This window comes from Chrysochloris asiatica, unplaced genomic scaffold (genome assembly GCF_000296735.1).
Source record: "Chrysochloris asiatica unplaced genomic scaffold, ChrAsi1.0 scaffold00192, whole genome shotgun sequence".
Classification (NCBI taxonomy): domain Eukaryota; kingdom Metazoa; phylum Chordata; class Mammalia; order Afrosoricida; family Chrysochloridae; genus Chrysochloris; species Chrysochloris asiatica.
Genome location: NW_006408710.1, coordinates 2,030,385 through 2,045,694, shown reverse-complemented (window position 1 = coordinate 2,045,694; position 15,310 = coordinate 2,030,385). Strand labels below are relative to the sequence as shown.

General features: G+C 41.2%; 1 pseudogene; it reads right to left on the bottom strand.

The window, feature by feature from the left end:
* The window catches only part of LOC102816666, a 157,727-nt pseudogene extending 144,187 nt beyond the window's left edge, over positions 1 to 13,540 (bottom strand).
* Between the last annotated feature and the right edge of the window lie 1,770 nt (positions 13,541 to 15,310).

Sequence of the window (15,310 nt, the reverse complement as noted above, 5' to 3'; positions counted from 1 at the left end):
ATGGCGACCCCGTGTAGGTTAGAGGAGAACGGAGCTCTATAGGGTTTTCCATGGCTGGGGTTTTTGGTAAATAGATCACCAGGCGTTTCTCTCAAGATGTTCCTTGGGGGTATGTAGGAGTCATACCCCCCAATTTAAGGGTAGTAATCCATCTTGTTAAACATTTTCTTCAACTAGGGATTCTTTCCTATGTCTACATAGCATATATTCTTGTCAAAACTAAAGAAAATTCAACATATTCTCCACAATATTATCAATAATAGTAGTAAGTATGTTCATAAAGGTCATAAGACTCCTGGTGTGACTCTGTAGGATCAGCTCTGGACTGCGAACCACGAGGTCGGCAGTTCAAACCTACCAGCTACTCCTAGGGAACCCTATACAGGTCTTCTATGAGTTGTAACTCACTAGGTTTAACAACAGCAACATCTATCCTGGTGTGGTGGTGGTGGTTAATGAGCTCTGGTAGCATAGTGGTTACAAATCGGGCTGCAAATCTTAAGGTCAGCAGTTCGAAACTACCAGCTGTTCCGTGGGAGAAAGACGAGGCTTTCTGCTCCTGTAAAGATTTACAGCCTTGGAAACCCTATACAGGGTTGTTATGAGTCTGAACCGACTCCACGGCATGGTGCTGTTATATAAACACTGGGCCACAAGGTTGGTTTGAACTACAAGGTTATTCAAACTCACCACCTGTTCCTTGGGAACCCTATACAGGGACGCTATGAGTCAGAATAGACTTCTTGGCATTTAACAACATTTTAACAACAATGTATCAAGTTACCACAATATGCCAAACTGACAGCTGAGTGGTGTTTATATATATACACAGAGAAAGCCCTGGTGTGGTGCTGTAGGAGAAATACTTGACTGCTAACCTCAAGGACGTTGGTTCAAACCCACCAGCTGCTCCTTATGAACCCTCTGTAGGGTTGCTATGACTTGGAATTGCCTCAACAATACTTAGGAGCTCTGGTAGTGGGTTAGAAGTTCAAAGCTACCAGCTGTTCCGTGGGAGAAAGATGAGGCTTTCTGCTCCGGTAAAAATTTACAGACTTGGAAACCCTGTACAGGGTTGCTGTGAGTCGGAACCGACTCCACGGCACATAATCACCACCACCCCAACAGTACTTAACAACACCCATAACTATGTAACATATAATAGTAATCGATATATTATTAAATAAAAGGAATTGAAGGTAAACTCTCTTTATGTTAAAACAGACTTATGAAAAGAATGGAGTCCTGATGTGGTGCGGTGGGATAAGCACTGGACCACAAGGTCAGTTTGAACTGAAAGGTCACGGTTCAAGCCCACCCACCAGTCACTCTTTGGAAACCCTATACAGGGTCACTATGAGTCGAAACCGACTCAATGGCACTTAACAACAACCATTATAAGAACATTTTAGGTGGTGGAGCATTGAAGTAGGTTCTGTTGAACAGAATTGGTCACCTTTAAACAATGGGAAACACGTTTTCGTTTCTTGAATCATCTTGGAACCCTGATCTGTTTTTCATGGAGATATTCACACACATATTTAAAATAAAAATAAGAAAGAACATCTATGAAAATGGTATCATGTTATAAATAGCCACTGAGTTGTTCAAACTTTGAAAATGTGCATACATTTCACCCTTGTCTATTGTGATCTTGTCTTAATAGGATCTTTTCTGTCATTATTTACCATTTACCATCTCAAATTTATTCCAGATATTTAGTCTTTAAAGTATGATTCCCACCTACTGTCGAGTTGATTCTTTCTCATTGTGACCTGTGTGAAGAGTAGATTCAGCCCACAGGGTTTCATTGGCTGCCATGTTCTCAGAAACAGATCGTTTGATCCGCCACCTGCTGAGCAGCTGGGTGGGTTTGAACCACCAACCTATCAGGTTGATACAGCACTTACACTGTATCACCACTGAGGGCTCCTCAGCTACCTACCTGCCTGTCTTCCAGGGTCACTGTAATTGTGTCATTAACATTATTAGAAAATCTCTCCATCAATTTAATAAATAGGGAAACTGTAACATGTCATTTCTAAAACAGGGAAACTAGATCACTAATCTTGTCACACAGAGAAATGGTAGTGACCCCAGCGTCCCTTCCCGAGTAACACTGTCACCTCATGCTAATTGAGGAGGCCTCTAAGTGAAGGCTGTGAGGTCATAGGCTGATTGTTTCCTGTTTGTAAATACACAGAATGGAATCTAATTAAACTCAAGAGGAAACATCGCCCAGGGAATATATTCGGAACACATCAATGTGCTTAGACAATGCAAGGCCATGCAGAAAGAGACCGGCATTGTTGCGTTACATGATAGGTCTATTTTAATATCCCTCCAAAGCATTGTGGAATAAATGAAACGCCAGCTAAAAGCAGACACTGATTTTGGTTACATGTTGCAAGCATAATGAGATGAATTGTCCTAGAGTAGCACACCTGCTTCCTTGTGCATAACAAACAAAAACAGCTGAGGACATCCATTCTAATTGTAATTGAGTGAACCCGATCAGATCACTCTCTATAAATTCTCTCTCTGAAATGATGCGGAATCATTTTGGCATATTACATTTCAGGGGACATTGAATTACCATGGTCTTGGCACGGACCGAAAAAATATTTCTAAGCTAGTTTCTCTCTCTGTTAATTAAAGTGAATGATACTGATCTGCAGAGTCCTGGTGTGGCACACTGCAGGTTAATGTGCTATGTTATGAGGTCGGTTTGAACCACAAGATCAGCGGTTCAAGCTCACCACAATATTATAGCTGCACATAAATGTTGTGGCTGCTGTTGCTGTGAAGTGCCATCCAGTTGGTTCTGACTCATAGTGACCCTGTATAGGGTTTCCAATGAGTGGATGCTAAGCTTGAACTGCTGACCTTGCGGTTCAAGCCACCCTTGCAGTCCAGCACATTAGCCCACAGCATTGCACCAGGTATAATATATAACCTAAATCCAAACCCACTGCCCTGGGGTCTATTCCTACTCATAGCAACCCTGCAAGACACAACAGAACTACCCTACAGGCTTCCTAAGGTTGTCATCTTTATATAATCAAACTACCACATCTGTCTCCCAAGGAGCAGCTGATAAGTTCCAATCACCAAACACGTTAACAATCATTCCAGCAGGTCTCCTTAAAGAAATCACCTGACATTCATCTTCTTTGTTGTTGTTGTTATGTGCTGTGTGTGGAGTGGATTCCGACTCATAGTGACCGCAGGCACAGGGTTTCCGAGGCTGTCAATCTTTATGGGAGCAGAAAACCTCATCTTTCTCCCACAGAACAGCTGGTAGTTTCGAACTGCTGACCCTGAGGTTAGCAGCCTGATTCGTAACCACTATGCTACCGGACTTTCTACTGCAGTTATATGGATTTCAAAGACTAATATGCCCTTGGTAATATGTGGTTGTATGACTCCAAGGCAGATGCTTCAAGAAATCGATATGGAATGCATTTTTATTCACTATTGAATAGTGAATTAATAGTGATACTCTTAATTCTTGGATTCAGCAATAGAATTGATTTTCTCCAAATTGTACAAATATTTCCACTGACCCAAAGAGGTTAGGACTCTCCTAACAGCTTTTAGCTACTCACTACAAATATATACCTATCCAGGGTTGCTATGGGTCGGAACCGACTCGATGGCACTTAACAACAACAAACATTTATTATTATCTGTGGTTCAAGCTCACCAGTTGCTCCTTGGAAACCCTATACAGGGTCACTATAGGTCAGAACCAACTTGATGGCACTTAACAACAATAACACATACATTGTTGTTGTTGTTAAGGGCTAGCTAGTCAGTTCCAACTCATAGCAACCCTATATGGGGCTTGCAAGGAGCGACTGGTGAGTTTGAATCACCAACCTTGTGGTCAAACCGACCTTGTGGTTGAGTGCCACACGAGGACTCCTTATACAGCATTCTGGTTTATCACATACATGACAAACAATATTGTAGACTACAGTAAATTCCTTAAATGTATCAGTTTTTTAAACGTTTATTTAGAACTCCTTGGTAAAGATCAACATCTGTTTCTCTCCCAGATACGAAGAGGACTGAACTTAATAAGTAACCCATCTGACATAATTTGATCTCTCCTCAACGTTAATAGCAAAATTAGAGTAAAAAACGGATTTACTTGGAAGTTGCTAATTAAGAAATTCTCAAAATTCAAAAAGGTTAAATATTACCTCTGTGCTGCACGGTGAAGGACCATTTTCTAGGGGAAGAAGGATAAAGATGGTGAGGAGAGAGATGCTTTCACTTCTTAGTAACAATTTGGATTCTGAACTCTATGTTAACATCTATCAGCATGCCAGTAGTAAATACAGACTTAAAATCATTCTTAGTTACAACAGATCAAGCCGATGACCCTTTTAGCAATTTTGATGCATATTTCACATTGTAGAGTTAGGAAATAGTGCATATATTTGGGGATGGCCGGACTCTACAAACACGCACGGTATAAATCATAGACATATAACTAATTCATCAGGAGTTTGATTCCAGATCCTATTTTGAGTTAATTAGTAGGAACACTTTCATTTTTTGAGTCAGACTAATTGATTTATATGCAAGAGAATATAAAGATTAGAAGCATGCTTTCCAGACAAAATCCAAATGCCTGGGTTCCAATCCTGCCTTTTGTGCTAGCTAGCTGTTAACCACTAAGCATATTATTTAGAGTCCTGGTGTGATGCTGTAGGATAAGCACTCAGTCACAAGGTCAATTTGAACCCCAAGGTCAGTGGTTCAAACTTACCAGCCACTCCTCGGAAACCCTATACAAGGTCACTGTGAATTGGAACCAACTTGACGACACTTAAAACCAACTGCAATAACATATTATTTAGAAGAATCACTGGTGGTGCAGTTGTTAAGTGCTCAGCTGCTATCCCAAAGGCTGGTGGTTCAAACCTCTCAGCTGCTCCCCAGGAGAAAGATGAAGGGTGTACTTCCATAGAGAAGAAAAAATATTGAAACCACGGCTGTCAATCAAGCCAGTTATGCCTCATAGCAATCCTAGCAGATGGAGTAGAACTGCTATATAGGGTCTCTAAGACCGTCACCTATATGGGAGCAGACCACCACTCTCAGGTGGATTTGAACCAGTGACCTTTCATTTAGCAGTTGAGCATTTAACCACTGTGCCACTGGTGCTCTTATTCTGTAAAGATTTACAGTCTTGGGGTAATTCGACTCTGTCCTGTCAGGTTGCTAGGACTCCATGGCAGTGAGTTTGGTTTTGTAAACATTCACAGACAAGAGAAAGGAGAGGGAGAATGAGAAGGCAGCCGAGAGCAGTGTTATTTCAGGTCATAGTCACAATAGTCAGTGTGTCCAGAGAAATCCCCAGTGATACCTATGCTACGATCGATGTTTTGTTGGAATTCATTTCTATGTTCTATTTTATTTTGCTAATATGAAATCAGTTCAGGTTTCCTTAAGGTGTCTTACATGTCTAAGAATAACAACATAAAAGAGTCTTCTGGATTCTGTTTTTATTGGAGCCTGTTTATTAAATCAGAGCAATTCTACAGACGCTATACACTTACAGTGCCGTCATATATAAATCCATTGTAACTCTGAAAAACCATGAGGAAATAGGTCTAATTAAGGTTTGTAGGACGGTGAGCAAGGAGCTCTGGTAGTGTAGTGGTTACAAATTGGGCTGCTAATCTCATGGTCAACAGTTCGAAACTACCAGCTGCTCTGCGGGAGAAAGATGAGGCGTTCTGCTCCCGTGAAGATTTACAGCCTTGGAAACCCTGTACAGGGTTGCATGAGTTGGAACCGACTCCAAGCATATAACAACAACAGGACAGCGAGTGGAGCCCTGGTGTGGTGCTGCAGGATAAACACTGGACTACTTACCACAAGGTTGTCAGTCAGTTCAAACCCACCAGACCCTACCTGTTCCAAAATGTATTCTATTTCTCTTCCTGCCTTTCTACCAGTAAACAATTAGAAATGATGGAACATTTTAGAATGTTTCGAAATGGTTCAAAATTCATCGATTCAGGCAGAGCTTAGTAAGTATGACCCATAAAAGTGCATTGAATCTAAATGTATTTAAGTTTGTGGTGTTAAGAATAGCCCAGCAGAAAAACAGAGGCAAACAATTTAACATGTCATTCTGACCGCAGAAATGATATACTTTAATAAGCATTCTTTATTTAGTCTCTATGAACCAATGTATCTGAAGAGAAAGATGAAGATGGAAGCAAAGATGCTTAGTCAAGAACGCAAGTCAGATTGTCATTCCATTCAAACACGAAACAGTATCAATTGTATAAAAACTGCTGCCTAATAGGCTCCCAAGCATTGGTAGTAAAAAAAATAGCCTCCCTGGTAGCACAGTGGTTAAGAACTTGGCAGATAATAGAAAGGTCAGCAGTTCAAACTCACCAGCCTTCCTCAGGAGAGAGATATGTTGCTCTGCTCACACAGAGATTATAATTCAGAAAATCTTGTCCTGTATGGGCTCTATGATTCTCACAATCAACCCAGCGCCAATGGGTTTTGTTCTTTTGGGTAAGTTCTAAATATACTGTAAACTCCACATCATTATCATAGAATTGTACAGATACACTGTTGGGTTTATTTTCCAGTAAATTTCTTCTCCCCAAATTTTAATGCTTAAAATAAATAAGGAGGTGTGAAATTATTATTATTATTTTTTAATTTGCTTGGAAGTCAAGAAGAAAGAGTTTAGGATAGACTGAAAAGATGAAAGTATTATTTGATACCAATGAGTCCTGGACTCATCTCCTTCAGGGAAATTCTTTGACATGGGTGACAATGAAGGTAAATGCAATGCTCACTCCAAAGGAGGGGGAGAAGCACATTGCAGATAGATTGTGCTGTGCTGCTGTTAGACAGCATTGGTTGCTTACTGCTCCAAATTACCTCTGCATTGTTATTACTGAGCTCTATAAAGAATGAATAATGCTATCCCACTGGGGTAATGAAGACTTTAGCTCTAATCTATAGATCATGCTGGATAATGCTTTTCCTGGATATTAGGACATTTAGCATAATTGGGTAACAAGCTACTTCTCAAGGCATTAAGTTTACTCATCCTCTGTTTTACTTGGAGACTGAATCACCATGCATCATATTGACTTATCCTCCACAGAGGGTTCTACTTTGAGAAATGGATAATAGCCCAAATAACACATTTTCAGGAAAAGGATGGTCTATCTATTGGCGATTCTGAAGACTCTGTCACTCTGAGCTTCCTGACTATTGACTTTCTCGCAAAATGTTATTTTCCCCTCTGATTCAGATTGTGAAAGATTGGGGTCTAGCCCCTTGGTAAATAAAAGTTCTGCTTTGCAAACTTACCCAGAAGGTGCCAAGAATTAACGATGTTTCTTCCAAACATTGTTACTGAGAGGTCCATTGGGTGATGACAGGAACAGGTAGATGGATAAGCAAACCATTGAATTTAAGATAAAACAGGTGAATGGGGATGGATTTCTGGGTTTGATGTGGGACATTTTTGCCTCTGATTTTGAGGTTTTGTGCCAACCTGATTGCACCAAGATTTTCAGTGGTTTAGCAGTTATTTATGATGTACCTGTCCCCTCCGTGTTGAAATCTAACAGAATGCCATCACCCCCTTGATGGGATGTAATCAGCTCTGATCTGATATAAATATTATCTGTGATGTTAATGAGACCTGAAGCAGTCTGTAAGATTAGGTTGTGTCTTGAGTCATGAGCTTTGATGATATAAAAGGAGAGACATCAGCAGAGAAAGAGGGTATTACTGCATAGTGGTTACAAATCGGGCTGCAAACCTTAAAGTCAGCAGTTCAAAACTACCAGCTGCTCCGTGGGAGAAAGATGAGGCTTTCTGCTCCCGTAAAGATTTACAGCCTCGGAAACCCTGTACAGGGTCGCTATGGGTCAGAACCGACTCAATGGCACTCAACAACAACAACTTCCACCAAGGAGGTCTGGTAGCGTAGTAGTTACAAGTTGGGCTGCTAATCTCAAGATCAGCAGTTCGAAACTATCAGCGGTACTGCTGGAGAAAGATGAGGCTTTCTGCTCCCATAGAGATTTACAGCCTCTCAAACCCTATATGGGGTTGTTAAGAGTTGGAACTGACTCTACAGCACATCACCACCACCACAAATAATGAAAAGCCAGGAGGGAAGTGCGTGCTTTGGACCTGCGATCCCTAGACTTGGAAGTGCTTAGATCCAGGGAAAGATTGATGTCAAAATACCTGGAGATTCCCAAGGAATGCTGGACCTACAGATGGGAAAGAGATACGGACTGCAAGTATTAATGCTATCCCCTCTGTTTACACAGTAGATAGGGACGGGCAACTTAGACATTGGCTACCTAAAATAAGGGGGCGATGAAGGCATGAAGTGACTGGCTCACAAAGTTTCAAGAGGGAGTTTAGTTTAAGAGTGTGTGGAGGAAGGTAGAGTCCCCACTGAATAGTTTTCATATGGGTCTGGTAAAAAGAGATGTGGATGAGATCCTATGATTCAGTAGTGAGTAATTGTTATCATGATTAATTGTGACTGTCACAATTGTAAAGGTAGAAGTTTTGTAACAAAAACAGGGAAGTAGTTAATCTTACAGTCCAGAAACAGAGGACCCTAGGACCATCAAGGGAGAAGAGCACAAGTGGAATGCGGGACCTTATCCAGAGAAGCAGCAACACCACAGATGGAGGCAGAGAGGGGGACATGAAGAGGGGGAGTAGGACTGTAGATTCATGGAAAGAGAGGGACTGAGAGCTGGTGGCCAGGAGGCAGACTTGCAGAATGTGTCCTTTGGTTGTTTAAATTATTATATATGCCTGAGTGTGTTTTTTAAAAAAGGGCTAAAGTGAATAGAAAGAAATACTGTTAACTGATGGCACATGGAGGGGATTATAATCATTTTAATGAAACAAGGCATATGATTTATTGAACGTAAAACTGATGATCTGCCCTGTAAACTTTCACTCAATCCACAATAAAAACATTTTGAAAAAGAGCGAGAGAGAGGGAGAGAGATAAGGACTGTTCTGAGCTGGCAGAGAAACCCTTCTCCTGCAGCCAGCTCTCTGGATCTGGACTTCTAGCCTCTAAACTACGAGAGAATCCATTTCTGTTAAAGCCATCTACTTGTGGTATTTCTGTGATTGCAGCATTAGAGAACTGAGACAACCAGCTTTCTAGGAAAATACATTCAATGATTGTAAAGCTAGGAAGGCATTTTTTTGTTTCAAATAAGGTAGAGTTAAAGCCATGTTACTCAACCTTGTGTACCCATTGTCAATGCCTAGAGAATGGTATATAACTATAATTCCCGAGTTCCACCTTTGGAGATTCTGATGCAATGAGTCTGAATTGCAATCTGTACATCAAGGTTTTTAACACCTTCCCAAGTAATCCTAAAAGGTAGCCAAAGATGAGCATTACTGAATTAGGTGAGACAGGGAAGGTCAGACAGGGAAGGTCATTACTGATTTAGGTAAGACATGGTAACAGAGAGAAAAATAAGTTGATAATTTCACGAATTAAAAAAAAAAAAAAGTCGTAACAACCAAAAAGCAACCTGGAAACAAGTCAGATCACCGCTGATAGCAAAATTGGCAAATAAACTCCATTAAATTTCTACAGTGATTGGTTATTGAAACATGAATGAACTCCAGTTACATGAGTGTACATCAGGACTCTTAGACACAAAACATGGGTTAAAAAAACAAAGGTAGAAACTGAGAATAAAGCATTGATATGGAGACTGTTCAGAAATATTCAAAACACATGTTTTCAGCAAGCCAATATATTTTCCAATCTATAAAGGAAAGCAAAGGACCGGATGGAGCACACAATTTAGGAGAGTGGCTAACTTTCAGACAAGGATCTGGATGACTTCAAAACTCTTGAGGATGCTCTATTTCTTTATTGGGTGGCAGGAAATCAAATTTATAAAAGGGAATTCATCTATAAAACTGGAGACTCACTATGTTTTCACTTTTGTTTATTTCACCTTAAGAGCATGTTGCTGTTGTTAAGTGCTGTCGAGTTGGTTCTGACCCATAGTGACCCTGTATAGGGTTTCTGAGGAGCTTGAAGCACAGACCTTGCAGTTCAAGCTGATCTCGCCATCCAGCACATTAACCCACAGTGTTACTAAAATGATGAGCTCCCCTAATCAAATGAAGGTGTGCTTATATCATTTAAAGGTGTAACTGTAAATAATGAAAAACAAAGAAACAAAATAAGAAAACCTCAAGATGTTATATAAGGTGAGGGAGTATGAATTAAACATTGGCTTTCAGAAATTCTTAAGGAATACTTTGCTCTTTAATTATCCAGAAGGGAGTGGGAATGGATTTTCCCATGGCTGAGTTGAAAATGAAAGTAGCAAATGTTCCTGAGTCTTTGGGGGGTTTTAAGAGTTAGAAAGTCCGTGTGCAGATTTAACCTCTCTACACTTCAAGTTCTCTTATATTTAACATGGCAATAATAATGAAGGTGAAAAATACAAAGAACTTAAGTGATTGACAGATACATTCTCAGTCACTGTCAACTGTTAATGATTATTGTTATTGTAAAGTATAGACATTTGTCTCCTTAACTTGCAGCTCTTGTGTTCTGTGTTCCCCCCAAGTGTACCTGGGTTCACTAAGGACCTCCTGGCGAAATGTAAACCCTTTCACTGTATATGGGCTGGGCAGTGGGGTCGGGGTTTCCACAGGTAACAACTTCAACATTCTTAGTTACAGGTGCTAGCCAATGAGTTTCTTCAGGCATTGTTCTATTGCAGTTGGCTTTTCTCAAGTTCAGTAACGTCTGCTTCTTCTATAATACAGAATTGGTCTTCTGAAACGTAACATAATAAACTCTTTTCTAGCATCTACCCCAAAATGCACAGAGCAAACTTAAAGCAATAATTTCTACAACCTGGCCTCTCAACGTATGCTTCAGGAACATTGGCATCATCCGGGAACTCTCTAGAAATGAAGAATATTGGGTCTAACCCAGACTTGTGGAATCTAAATGAGAATTTAACACCCACAGGTTCCGACCTTGCAGTCCAGTACATTAACCCTCAGCATCTCCCTCTCATCCCCCTGGGATTCCTGTTCATTGTAAAGCTTCAGAAGCATAGCTCAACACCACAAAATAAAGTGCTCATCACGCCAAGGTGGTACTATTAGTCTTCTCTGACAATAATTTCCACATTCTGTAGGGTCACCTTTCTTTAGAATTGACCCAAATGTGGATCTCTTCCATTGGCCAGGTCTTTTAAGTTTCTTGGCATAGTGCTTCTGACGCAGCATCAGTTTGTTGAAACATTTCAATTGGTATTTTGTCAGGACTGGAGAAGCAGAGCTTTGGTGGTGGTGGTGGTGGTGGCTGTGTGAGTTGGTTCCAACTCACAACAATCCGGTATAGTCAGTCCTGTATAGAGTTTCCAAGGCTGTAAATCTTTATGGGAGCAGAATGCTTCGTCTTTCTCCCATGGAATGACGGGCAGATTCAAACTACTGACCTTGTGTTTAGCAGCCCAGCTCAGAATCCACTGTTACTAGGGCTCCTTAGTAAACCCTTGGTGGTGGTGGTGATTATGTGCCGTGGAGTCAGTTCTGACCCATAGCGACCCTGTACAGGGTTTCCAAGGCTGTAAATCTTTACGAGAGCAGAAAGCCTCATCTTTCTCCTGTGGAACAGCTGATAGTTTCGAACTACTGACCTTAAGGTTCACAGCCTGACTCCTAACCACTATGCTACCAGCGCTCCTTTAGTAGACGCTTAGTACTGCATAAAAGTTGAATTATGGCCTGTTTTCATTCTTATTCCTCTACTCAGAGACACAGTGTTCTAATACCAATAAATCTTTTGCTCTCTGTTACCTGCCTTATTACACCTTCTCTCACCATGATTTTAGCTATAATAAAGATAATTTGGGACCAACCAGCAATTCAGCAAGAACTTTAATCATTGTACTCTTTCTGATACAAATAAAGTTGATTGAAAATAACCATTAGAACAGTTGACTTTTGTAAGAGAAAAATATTTCTAATGCTTCTGTTTTCTGTAAGTAAATAAGGTTGTTGTTGTTGTTGTGTGTCATCTATTTATTCTAAAACTTAGAGGACAGTCAGGGGTTGTGCTGTTGAATTTGTTCTGACTCATAGCAACCCTGTATAGGGTTTCCGAGGAGCTGCTGGTGAGCTTGAACCACCAACACTGTGCTTCAAACCGACCTTGCAGTCCAGCACATTAACCCCCAGCATCTCACCAAGGGTTCTAAGCAGGCCCAGATTCTTTAACTACATTCTTGCTGTTTTGTTGGTTACTTTAATTTACGATGATCAACTTCCACTCTATCAACTTTATATTTTGTCTCTATTTTTTTTTTCTGTACTTTGAATTTTGAAACTAGGTTATCCTTGTACAACTCATTTTTCCAGAGATGATCCAATTGCATTTTATCTGGCTCTACCACATTCACATTAAGGAGCTCTGGTAGCGTAGTGATTATGAGTCTGGCTGCTAATTGTACGGTCAGCAGTTCGAAACTACCAGTTGTTCGGTGGGAGAAAGATGAGGCTTTCTGCTCCTGTAAAGATTTATACCCTCAGAAACTCAATACAGGGTCGCTATGAGTCGGAATTGACTCCACGGCACATAACCACCCCTACCCCCACCACTTTCACTTTAAGAGCAATATATTACCTGAATACCCCAGAATATGATCTTAACTTTTCCCAAATGGGGTAAGTCTTTTTGCCTAGTCATGCAGAATCAGAGTGTGTGAAAGTTGTGTCTGTCTTTTTTTATGTTTGTATTGTGACTTGAGTGATAGTTAACATGGGAGAACATCAGTTTTATACTCATCATTTCATTGCAATGATTACATCTCCTCTGTGCATCATCATTCAATAGTATTTGCTTCTATTCCCTCTGTTGTTGTTTTGTTGTTATTGTTGTTGTTTTTGGGGGGTGTTTTCCAAAAACACTCAGGAATATATAATCATTTAAACAACCCAAGGGCACATTCTGCAGGCCTGCCTCCTGACCACCGGCACTCAGTCCCTCTCTTTCCATGAGTCCAGAGTCCTCAGCTGCTCTCTCTCTCCATGTCCTGTGTCTGTCATTAAAAAATACACATATATTTCAAAGAATAGAAGCTTGATGCCTATTATAGACAAAGCCTTCCATGGTGAATAACTAGTAACCAGTTGTCATAGAGTTGATTCTGACTTATAGTGACAGCATGTGTTTACCATAAGAGTAGAACAGAGCTCCACAGGGTTTTCAATGGCTAATATAACACAAGTAGCTCTCTAGGTTTTCCTTCCAAGGTACCTTGGGAAATACCTGAAGCCAGAACCTTCTGATTCATAGTCAAGAATGCAAAGCATTTGTACCACCCAGGATCTCAAAATGACGATTACGAATGCAGCGCTCATCTCCTTTCCCACCAGTCAAGTTCACCTCTGGCTGACGCGTCCCATGGTCACTGGTAGAGGGCACGTGTTCTGAGAGGGCTCTCATCTTGCAAAGTTATTTTAATCTCTGGATTTTCTTCTTTTCCACTGAGCTGTACTAAGATCAACCCTCATAGAAACAGCAGTCAAGAGCTCAAACGACGTAGTGCATTAGGCAAATCTACTGCTTAACACTTCTTTAAAGTGTTCAAGAGCAAAGATATCAGTTTGAGGACTAAGGCTGGCCTGACCCAAGCCATGGTATTGTCAATAACCTCATATGTATGTGTAAGTTGGAAATAAGGACGACCATAGAAGAAGTGATGCATTTGAGTGATGCTGTTGGAGGAGAATATTGAAAGTACCATGGACTTGACAGAACCCCCAAATTCTGTGTTGGTGGAAGTACAGCCAGAATACACTTTGGGGGTCAGGATGGTGAGACGTTGTTTCTCATACTTCCGATGTGCTATCAGGAAGGGTCAGTTCCTGGAAGACATTATGCTTGGTTAACTCCTTGGTAAAAGAGGAAGATCCTCAGTGAGATGGATTGGCACAGTGGCAGAGGTAATAACAATTGTGAGAAAAGCGCAGGACTGGGCAGTGTTTTGTTTTGTTGTGCATGGGGTTGCAATTAGTCAAAGCCAAGTCGATGACACCTAACGACAGCTACTACTGTGGTGGGCTGGTGGGAGGTATGTGAAGAGGGAAAGAAGAGGGTATGTTGGCAGCATGCAGAGTCCTCCGTCATCTGGGACTTAGCATCTCCTAAATAAAGTGGGCTTTCAGCTCCAACCTTATTTAAAAAAAAGAATTCTTTTGCAGATGAAACAGATGCCAGATGGAAACTACTCCATGGACTTTCTCCAAACAGGCCTGCAGCTGTTCCTTCTTCCATAACTTTTTCCAGTGAAATTTTTAGGCGTCACCTGTTAACACATATGACAGGATTTTGCTTCCCCCACCCCCAACACATTCTCTCCACAGCCTCCCCTTGGAAGGGGAGCAGCTTGAACTCTTAGAAGCCCAGCTTAGAGCGACAACTTGGAACACACCCCTGCCACATCTATTGTCTCTGGAAAGGAAGACACTGCAGAAGAGGAGGAGGGTGTCCCTGGGGCCATACGATTAGATTCATGTCATGTGGTTCTTGAGCTCATGCCTCAGGGTGAGTAGGCATGTTCAGGAAGACAGACATTGTGCCTGTGTTGGATATCTGTGTTATTCATAAAAAACAACAACAACTAATTTTCAGGTCTCAGCTGAGACTTAGGGGACGCTGGTGGCCCAGTGGTTGCATTCTTGCCTTTTATGTAGGAAACCTGGCTTTAATTCTGGCCAACATACCTCAAGTATAGCTACCACCTGTCTGTCAGGAGAGGCGGGCATGGATGCTCTGATGCTGAGCTGATTTCAGTGAACAAAGGACTAGAGAGCTACATCTGAAATTCAGCCAATGAAAACCCGCCGGATTACAACGGTACAATCAGCAATGGATGATGGCGCAATGCTTGGGGTCAAAGTGAGTCAGTGACCAACAGCAGGTGACAAGAGCAGCTGAGGGTTACCAGGAACTGAGTGACAGTCACCATTTCAGTCTTAATGAAGCAGGGATTGAACCTCAAATTAGAATAAAAAGGTGAAATGCAAGATTTGAATTCCCATCTCAGTGGTAAAGAGCAAATTCTCTGATACTGTAACTGGCCTTAAGCATGAAGGAAGAGAAGGAGCGGACTTGCAGCTAGGGAAAAGAACACTTCACTGTCTGCCCGGGCAGATGGTTGCAGCCGCTGGCTGCCATCACTGGGCCTCATTGCTTTTTTCCTAAAATAATGAG